Source organism: Mus pahari, chromosome 13 (genome assembly GCF_900095145.1).
Source record: "Mus pahari chromosome 13, PAHARI_EIJ_v1.1, whole genome shotgun sequence".
Lineage (NCBI taxonomy): Eukaryota > Metazoa > Chordata > Mammalia > Rodentia > Muridae > Mus > Mus pahari.
The window spans coordinates 20,734,550-20,743,512 of NC_034602.1; the positions used below are offsets into that span (position 1 = coordinate 20,734,550).

The 8,963-nt window shown below is 44.0% G+C and overlaps 1 pseudogene; it reads left to right on the forward strand.

Annotated features, from left to right (window-relative positions):
* The first annotated feature begins 3,200 nt into the window (after window positions 1-3,200).
* Window positions 3,201-4,491, forward strand: LOC110330938 (annotated as a pseudogene).
* The last annotated feature ends 4,472 nt before the right edge of the window (window positions 4,492-8,963 follow it).

Here is an 8,963-nt window from a genome sequence, read left to right on the forward strand (position 1 = left end):
GAGGGAGGGAGGGAGGGAGGGAGGGAGGGAAAGGGGAACGCAGAGAAGGAAGGAGAGAAAGAGGGACAGGGACAGAATTAGTACAAAGCTAAGAAAGATTTATTTAATGTGGCCACAAGGGGAAACAGAAAACATAAAGCGACTCAGCCACATCCTCCCATCCCTCGTTTATCTTCAAATCCTGACATGAAGTTTAGATTCAAATATAGAGCAAGAAGCATGAAGAACTAAGGGTCCTGGCCAGGTGTGGTCCTGTCCAGCATTGAGCATCACTGCTCAGGCCCCAGCCTCTTCTGCATGGTAACTGACAAGTTGCTAGAACTACGTAAGATATCCCTCCTCTGCTGATACCAGCATTTTCCTTCTCTCAGCAAAAGAACTTGGGGAAATTCTAATCCGGGGGAGGCCACTCTTTTACTAGACTGATGGCCAAAGGGAGGCCCACAGTGTCTCTCTAGAATACCTTCATGCCTGCCAGGATGGTTAGAGATGACTTCACCAGTAGGGATAAGAGAGGAGAAGGGCAGCCACGCTGTCTCCTGACACCAACACTCAGGCTAGAGAACTCTGGGAAATGAGCCAGGAACTTGTGGACTATCTTACTGCATACTGAAGGAAAACCCAACGAAATGTACATTTGTCAGTAATTGCCAGCATGCACCCTTTCCTAAAGTCACGGGTAAGAATGGCCCAGTGCCTCCTTGATAAGCATCTTAGCATCTTTTATACTGTTTGCCGGGGTGAATGGATAGGGTGTTAACAAAGTGCCACAACCACAAGACCTGAACAACAAACAATTCTGTCATGGTTGTGAATGTTCCGAACCTCGATTATCCAAGATCAGGGTGACTTCCTTCTAAGGTACTGAACAGTAGTTTCATCCCTGGCTCTTTTCCCTTTGCCTGAGTCCTAAGTCTCCCCATTTTACAAGGATACCTGGCACACTGGAATAGGGTCCATCTCCTCCAGCCTGACCTCCCTCCTCTTTGCTTGATCACATCTGCGAAGACCCTCTTCCTAAAGGAAGTCATACTCACAGGACCTTACAACACACAGTTCAACCATGATTTTCCAAAATGCTTTTTCGTGTTGCGAGGGTAATTAGCCTTCTATAAATTTTTTAAATTATTGTAGACTTATCATTTTATGTGAGTGTTCTGCCTACACATATGTCTGTGTCCCACATGTGTGCCTGGTGCCTGAGGAGCTAATGAGCCCCTATGTGGGTACTGAGAATCTCAAACTCGAGTTCTTTGCAAGAATAGCAAGTGCTCTTACCTACTGAGTTAAAAGTGTACAATTAGCCTTCTTGAGAGTGCTGTATTCCAGGCAAGAAATCACCTAAATTTCCCCACAATGAATTGCCATTTTAAAACAATAACCATCATCTTTTTTGGCTTATGAATGGATTTAACTGATATCCATTCTTAAGTAAATTAGCTCTATATAATATCATAGATATGATGATCATATAATGTATATATAGCTATATAAAATCAATTAGATGTTATTGTGTACCAAAACTATTTTTTCCTTTTTTATTAGATATTTTCTTTATTTACATTTCAAATGTTATCCCTTTTCCTCATTTCCCCTCCAAAAAGCTCCTATCCCATCGCCCCTCCCCTGCTCACCAACCCACCCACTCCTGCTTCCCTGTCCTGCCATTCCCCTACACTAGGGCATCCAGCCTTCTCAGGATCAAGGGCCTCTCCTCCTATTGATGTCCAACAAGGTCATCCTCTGCTACATATGCATCTTGAGCCATGAGTCCCTCCATGTATCCTTTGGTTAGTGGTCTAGTCCCAGGGAGCTCTGGGGGTACTGGTTGGTTCATATTGTTGTTCCTCCTATGGGGCTGCAAGCTTCTTCAGTTCCTTCGGTCCTTTCTCTAGCTCCTTTATTGGGGACCCTGTGCTCAGTCCAATGGTTGACTGAGAGCATCCACCTCTGAATTTGTTAGGCACTGGCAGAACCTCTCAGAGACAGCTATATCAGGCTCCTGTCAGCAAGCACTTGTCGGCATCCACAATAGTGTCTGGGTTTGGTGACTGAATATGGGATGGATCTCCAGATGGGGCAGTCTCTGGATGGTCACTCCTTCAGTCTCTGCTCCACACTTTGTCTCTGTATCTCCTTCCATGTGTATTTTGTTCCCCCTTCTAAGAAGGAACAAAGTATACACACTTTGGTCTTCTTTCCTCTTGAGTTTCATGTGGTTTGTGAATTGTATCTTGAGTATTCCAAGCTTCTGGGCTAATATCCACTTATCAGTGAGTGCATACCATGTGAGTTCTTTTGTGATTGGGCAACCTCACTCAGGATGATATCCTCCAGATACATCTATTTGCCTAAGAATTTCATGAATTTATTGTTTTTAAATAGCTGAGTAGTACTCCATTGTGTAAATGTACCACATTTTCTGTATCCATTCCTCTGTTGAGGGACATCTGGGTTCTTTCCAGCTTCTGGCTATTATAAATAAGGCTACTATAAACATAGTGGAGCATGTGTCCTTATTACATGTTGGACATGTATTACATTATATACCCAGAAGTGGTATAGCTGGGTCCTCTGGTAGTACTATGTCCAGTTTTCTGAGTAACCGCCAAAATGATTTCCAGAGTGGTTGTACCAGCCAAATCAATTCTTAAGTAAATTAGCTATATATGCTAATTAGATGTTAGGGTCATGTGCCAAAATTTACTAATGAGGACTGGAGCTGCAGCTGGTGGTGGCAGCCTTGGCTCAGGAAGCAGTGACCAATGTTGGTTTCCCTCCTTGGTGCCGAGTGGGGAGCAGGTGATTCCCCCTAACCCCCTAAGGGGTCCTGGCTGTTTTGTTTTGCTTTGCTTTTTCTTCTTCTTCTTCTTCTTCTTCTTCTTTTCTTTAGGCTATTCTCAAGGTTTTTAGCTGATGGGGGAGCTCCCCCGCCTCTTCCTGGTCTCCTGCCTCTTACTCCTTCTGGATCCATTTTGTTGAGAAGTTTTTGTTCCACTCTTGCATGTGACTTGGGTCATCCTCTGAGTCTCCTTTTTGTGGTTTTTTTTTTTCTTTTTCCTTATATCTCATTCCCTCTTGTTTGTGTTGTTTGTGGAAATGCTGATCTCAGCAAACACAACACAGTGCCTAAATTGTATGGATCTGTGATTGAAGATGTTACTAATGATGCATGAGACATTTTTCTGGATGATGGAGTGGATGAAGAGATCCTGATGGAACTAAAATCTTTGTGGGAGAATAAAATAATGCAGTCTAGGGCAGTAGATGGATTTTATTCAGAAAAACAGCAGCTTTTGTTGCAAGTTCAGCAGCAGCATCACTACCACCACTACCACTACCAGCAGCAGCAGCAGCAGCAGCAGCAGCAGCAGCATTACCACCACCAGTAGCAGCAGCAGCAGCAGCAGCATTACCACCATCACCACCACCAGCAGCAGCAGCAGCAGCAGCAGCATTACCACCACCACCAGCAGCAGCAGCAGCAGCAGCAGCAGCAGCATTACCACCATCACCAGCAGCAGCAGCATTACCACCATCACCAGCAGCAGCAGCATTACCACCATCACCAGCAGCAGCAGCATTACCACCACCACCAGCAGCAGCAGCAGCAGCATTACCACTACCAGCAGCAGCAGCAAGTGCAACCTCAGCAAACGGTACAAGCACAGACCCAACAGGTTCTTTTTCCTGCATCACAGCAAACTACAGCACCACCAGTTACTGTTCCTGATTCTAAGTTCATACAACATATGAATGCATCAAGTATTCCAAGTGCTGCTGCTACAGCTGCTACCTTGGCACTCCCTGCAGGCGTGATTCCTATTCAACAAATACTAACAAATTCAGGCCAGCGGCTTCAGGTGGTCAGGGCAGCCAGTGGTGTCCAGTGTCTCTTTCAGCCTCAGCCGTCAGTTTTCCTACAAGTTATACCAGAAATGCAACCTGGTGGAGTACAAGCATCTGTTATCCAGCAGGTCCTAGCCCCACTTCCTGGAGGGATGTCACCACAGACAGGTGTCATCACCCAGCCACAGCAAATCTTATTTATAGGAAATAAGACTCAGGTCATTCCTACAACCACAGCAGCACCCACACCAGCACAAGCACAGATGCCTAGCAGCTGGAGAGCAGCAGCCGCAGGCCCAGCCTGCCCAACTGCAAGCTCCATTGGTGCTATAAGGTGACAGAACGGGGGATACATCTGAGGAAGATGGAGATGAAGAAGACTATGATGAGGAGGAGGAGGACTAGAAAGAGAAAGATGGAGCTGATGATGAGCAAGTGGGAGAAGAGCCCCTCAAGAGTGAAGATGATGTAAGCGATGAGGAAGGGCAGGAACTCTTTGATACAGAAAATATTGTTGTGTGCCAATATAATAAGATACACTGAAGTAAAAATAAATGGAAATTTCATCTCAAGGATGGCATTATGAATCTTAACAGAAGAGATTATATATTCTCCAAAGCCATTGAAGATGCAGAGTGGTAAAGAGTTGTTTCTTTCATTTTATAAATAAGACAAAGAAATCTAAAAAGCTAAAATGGACGGTTTGAAACTTAGGACATACAAGCACAGTAGAAGCAAAGCTACTGAAGCAGAGCTAGGCCTTGACCACACAGACACTCACACTTCACACTGGCAAGCCATGGAACTGTAGCACCTGGGGTTGCTGGGTGGGGATGGGGCTTATGTAGGAATACTGTAACCGTCGATTTTAAATACAGGAACCTGCCATTGGTAGTTAGCATGGAAAGCTTGGTCTATATTCATTTCTCCAAGCTGGGCTCAATCAGAAGATACTTGTGGGAATGACCTGAAGAAACGACCCTTCTGATAGATTGAACTGAAACTGCTTATTGTATGTGGTTATCTTTGGTAAAATTGAGTGAGCTTTTTACAAAAGGGCAAGAATTATGGTGTTGAATTTTAATACACTTGTGTAAGAAAATTTAAAACCCATAATAGGTCTTAAAAATTTTTTACTTGTTACTCTCCTCAGTAATACATACCTCTCGCTTCCCTGCATGGACATCTACTTACGATTTAAAGAAAAGGATCAGTGGTCACAGTTTGGAGACAAAGTTGACACAACAATGGATGCTTGATTTAATTAGGTTTTCATGCTTGTTAAATGTAACTTAAAGACTTGGGTCTTACCTGTGTTGACTAGAATTAAAGTGGCAGCTTAATTTTCTTATAGAAAAACTGCTCAGTCCCATAATATAAGAGGAAACTTCAAATTGGCTCCTCAGGTATATGTTTTTGGTTGTTGGTTTTTTTTGTTTGTTTGTTTGTTTTGTTTTGTTTTGTTTTTTGGTTTTTTTTTTTTTTCGAGACAGGGTTTCTCTGTATAGCTCTGGCGGTACTGGAAATCACTTTGTAGACCAGGCTGACCTCGAACTCAGAAATCCGCCTGCCTCTACCTCTGCCTCTGCCTCCCGAGTGCTGGGATTAAAGTCGTGCACCACCACGCCCAGCTAGGTATATGTTTTTATTTCACAAAGGTACCACTGAGCTGCAGTTGTATAATTCATGTGACATGCAAAGGTTTTCTTGCTGGACTACAGAGTGCTTACCTGTGCATTATTTATGTAAAACCTGGGATGATATTCTGTACATTGATCTAAGAAAAGGGCAAGTGATGAGGACTGGATTTTTATTAAACAGTTTGGTAATTTAAGAACATTTACTAATGATTCACCCATGTATTGGCTGGAATTTACTGAAATGCCAATGAGGACACACATTCAAGGTCTTGATTAGCTGTAATAGTGGTTCTCTCCATTCCTAATGCTGCTACCCTTTAATACAGTTCCTCATGTTGTGTTGACCCCCAATCTTACAATTATATTTTGTTGCTACTTCATAACTGTAATTTTGCTACTGTTATGAATAGTAATGTAAATTTTGGAGATAGAGGTTTGCCAAAGGTGTCACAAACCTGAGGTTGAGAACCAGTGAGCTACAGTCACTTGTAAGGTCCATTTCCAGCCCACTGTGACCATCTTCCTAGGGGAGGATGTCATGAGCAGGTAGAGGTAACATATATTTAAAAGCAAGAGCACAGGAGTCTGAGCCTCACACAGAAATGTCCTTATTGTGTGACTTTCCCAATCTTATATTTCCCACTCTTTGCATAACAGACAAAATGGACAAGAGCTTTTTCTGAGGAGTAGAACCAATGCTAACATCCTGTATGGTGGTGTGTTGCAGATTTCCGATGATGCCCATTGGTCCTAGGTCACACTGTGAAAACCAGACTGCACACCACGATGGGAACCAGACAATTAGGATCTGCCTGGATTAGCAGGCACTGTGTAGAGGCAGAGGGCTCTGTCATCTCATTACTAGCTCCATGTGTCAGAATCAAATCAGTCCCAGACCTGCAATTCAATTACTTGACTTATTTTTTATTCAATCATTTCCTCCTTTCCTCAGTAAATTTAATTTTTTTCTCTTTCTAATGAATCTCTTAGGGGAAAAAATAATTGAATCATTGCTTCATTTTAATGAGCATGATTAAGCAGTGATGGATAAAACCATCTGGAAGGCAGGTGCAGTGGGCTCACCTTAAGGAAGAAAATGATGACTATGCAGTCCTCCCCAATAACGTGGTGAGATGGGACCCACAGTTCTGAAAATGTATGATCAGCTGGGACCCTACATGGACCAAGAAGGCAGGACTGAAGGATATATATACATCATCACACCCACATCTCAAAAACAAATGACAGCTCAATCACAAACATCAAGGGCACGCTCTTCAAAGCATAGCAAAATCCATCTAGAGAACAATGTATTCCATAAGAATTTATTCCAAGGAAACACATTATTTCAAATTGCCACAGTTGCCCTTTGTGGACAAAGCCTGGCTCCATCACCTATGTAGATGAGACTTGATGTGCCAATGGCCATGCCCAGCCAGGCACTGGGCATCTCTTGGCTCTTCAGCAGTGACTTCCATGTGCCCTGAGTGTGATGAGCTAGAACTGCCACTATGTGATGTGTGCCCACAGTAGAGGTGAAGGGAGCCGTGCAGCAGTGCTAGGATAAGTACATATACAATGTGGCAACCAAGGTCTGATCACAGAGAGGGAACCCTTGCTTTATTGGCCACTGTACAGTACCCAAGGTTCCTGGGGTCTCATATGTCCCTAAGATGCTACTCCAGGGCACCTCTGTCTGCCCACATCTCTGTGCCTGCCTCTCTTACATACATGGATCCAGGAAGATAGACTACTCTTTCCTTAATCATCCTTCCCAAAGGTGGTAAAGGTCTATCTTATCCACCATCTTTATCATTCCCAGAGAAATGTCTGCCGGGAACTTAAGAGGCTCCACTGCAGAAGCCATGCCTTTGCAGTCAGCTGCTGTGTCTACTAGCCAGCATCCTGGACCAAACACAACAGAGATCTCATGCTCCCATGAAGCAAAGGGGTAGGGTGGGAGAAAGAGGCAAGGACGGTGTGGAACAGAATTTGACTTTCCTGGAAAGGTTTGAGTGTTGCCCTCCACCCTGTGAAATGCCCGTGCTCCTGGTAGCACTTTGGTTTGCAGGTAAGCATGACAGCTCAGTGACTGTTGTGACAGCCAGTAAAGAGCTCCATGGTCCTGGACAGACAAAATGTCTTAACAAGGTACTGGTGAGATACCTGGCCAGAAGAGAAAAGCCTTTCTTTCAGCATCCTGAGCAGTTTGGTACTGAGTCTGGGACCTGAAGGACAGAAGAAGAGAAGCGTGGGGTTTTCCTCATGGACAACATGCAAGGCGCCTCTGTGTGCTTCATAAAGCCTCCTGCCATGGTTTGGATCTGACTGATGTTTGTGTTTGTCTCCTGGGCTGGAGTTCTTGATATATAGTGGAAGGGAAGTGTGTTTGTCCCGATTTTTGGAAGTATGTGAGAAAATGTGAATTTTCATTGAACTCCATTGTGATGTAACTGTGATGTTCCTTGTTGTCTGACTGCCCTCTACTCTGGTGTCTCATAGCTCTCCATCTCATTGATGGAGGAAGTGTTCAGCTGCCCCATGGCGTGGTTCACACTGCTTGCTGATGTCAGTTTCCCTGCCTTCAACCTCGGTATCCAGACATTTGTAAGGCCGTGACTAGCACACACTGGAGCCAGGCCATGAGACCAGGCTCTGAGCGTGTCCCCTTGCTAGTCGCAGGGCTTTACAGACCTAAGCCTGCCAAAGAAACTGAATATTTGGGCTCTCAGAACATGAGGAGCTTAATAGCTTTCTAAGATGAGATAGTTGATCACTTAATCTCCTTACTGCAGTGCCACAGAGGACAAGCTACCCCGGCGAAGCTTGAGGTTGGACTGTGTAGACCCTCATCTGAGTCTCCTTTTGCCGATTGTCAGCAGTTTGGACAGAGCTGGTACGGATCCTCTTCTATTCCTACTGAACACTGGACATCAGTAAATCATCCAGAAGATTCCAATGACATCATCCACATAAGCAGACTTTCTCTCTACCTTCTAGTCGGTGATGAGGGAAGGACTGGGTTTGAAACTCTTCCTTTGAGGTTCACATATGAAGTGAGAGAGACAGTTGCACAGGGAATCTCAAGATATACCTTTAAAGTTGTATGAGAAATAAAACACTCTTGGCACATAGTTGGCTTCCTGGTAAGTGCACAGGTCTCACTGGCTTAAGATTTGACTTTTGAAGACTAAAATCATGAAGGATAAAAATATAGAGGAGATCTCTCTAGATGAAAAGAGACTAAAGAGTTATGGCATTCACCTGCAATGTAGGGTTTTAGTCCAGATCTTGGGTTTTATTAGAATATATATGAAAGATGTTTGGTGGTGAAAAGAAAATGTTTGGATCAATACTAAATTTCGTGGGCATGATAATGACCTTGTAGCTATGTAGGAGAATGCACTTGGTAAGGCGTTTACTCAGGGAGAATCAGGATGTCTGCCCATGTAAGAAGTTTTATAAAAATGTGTG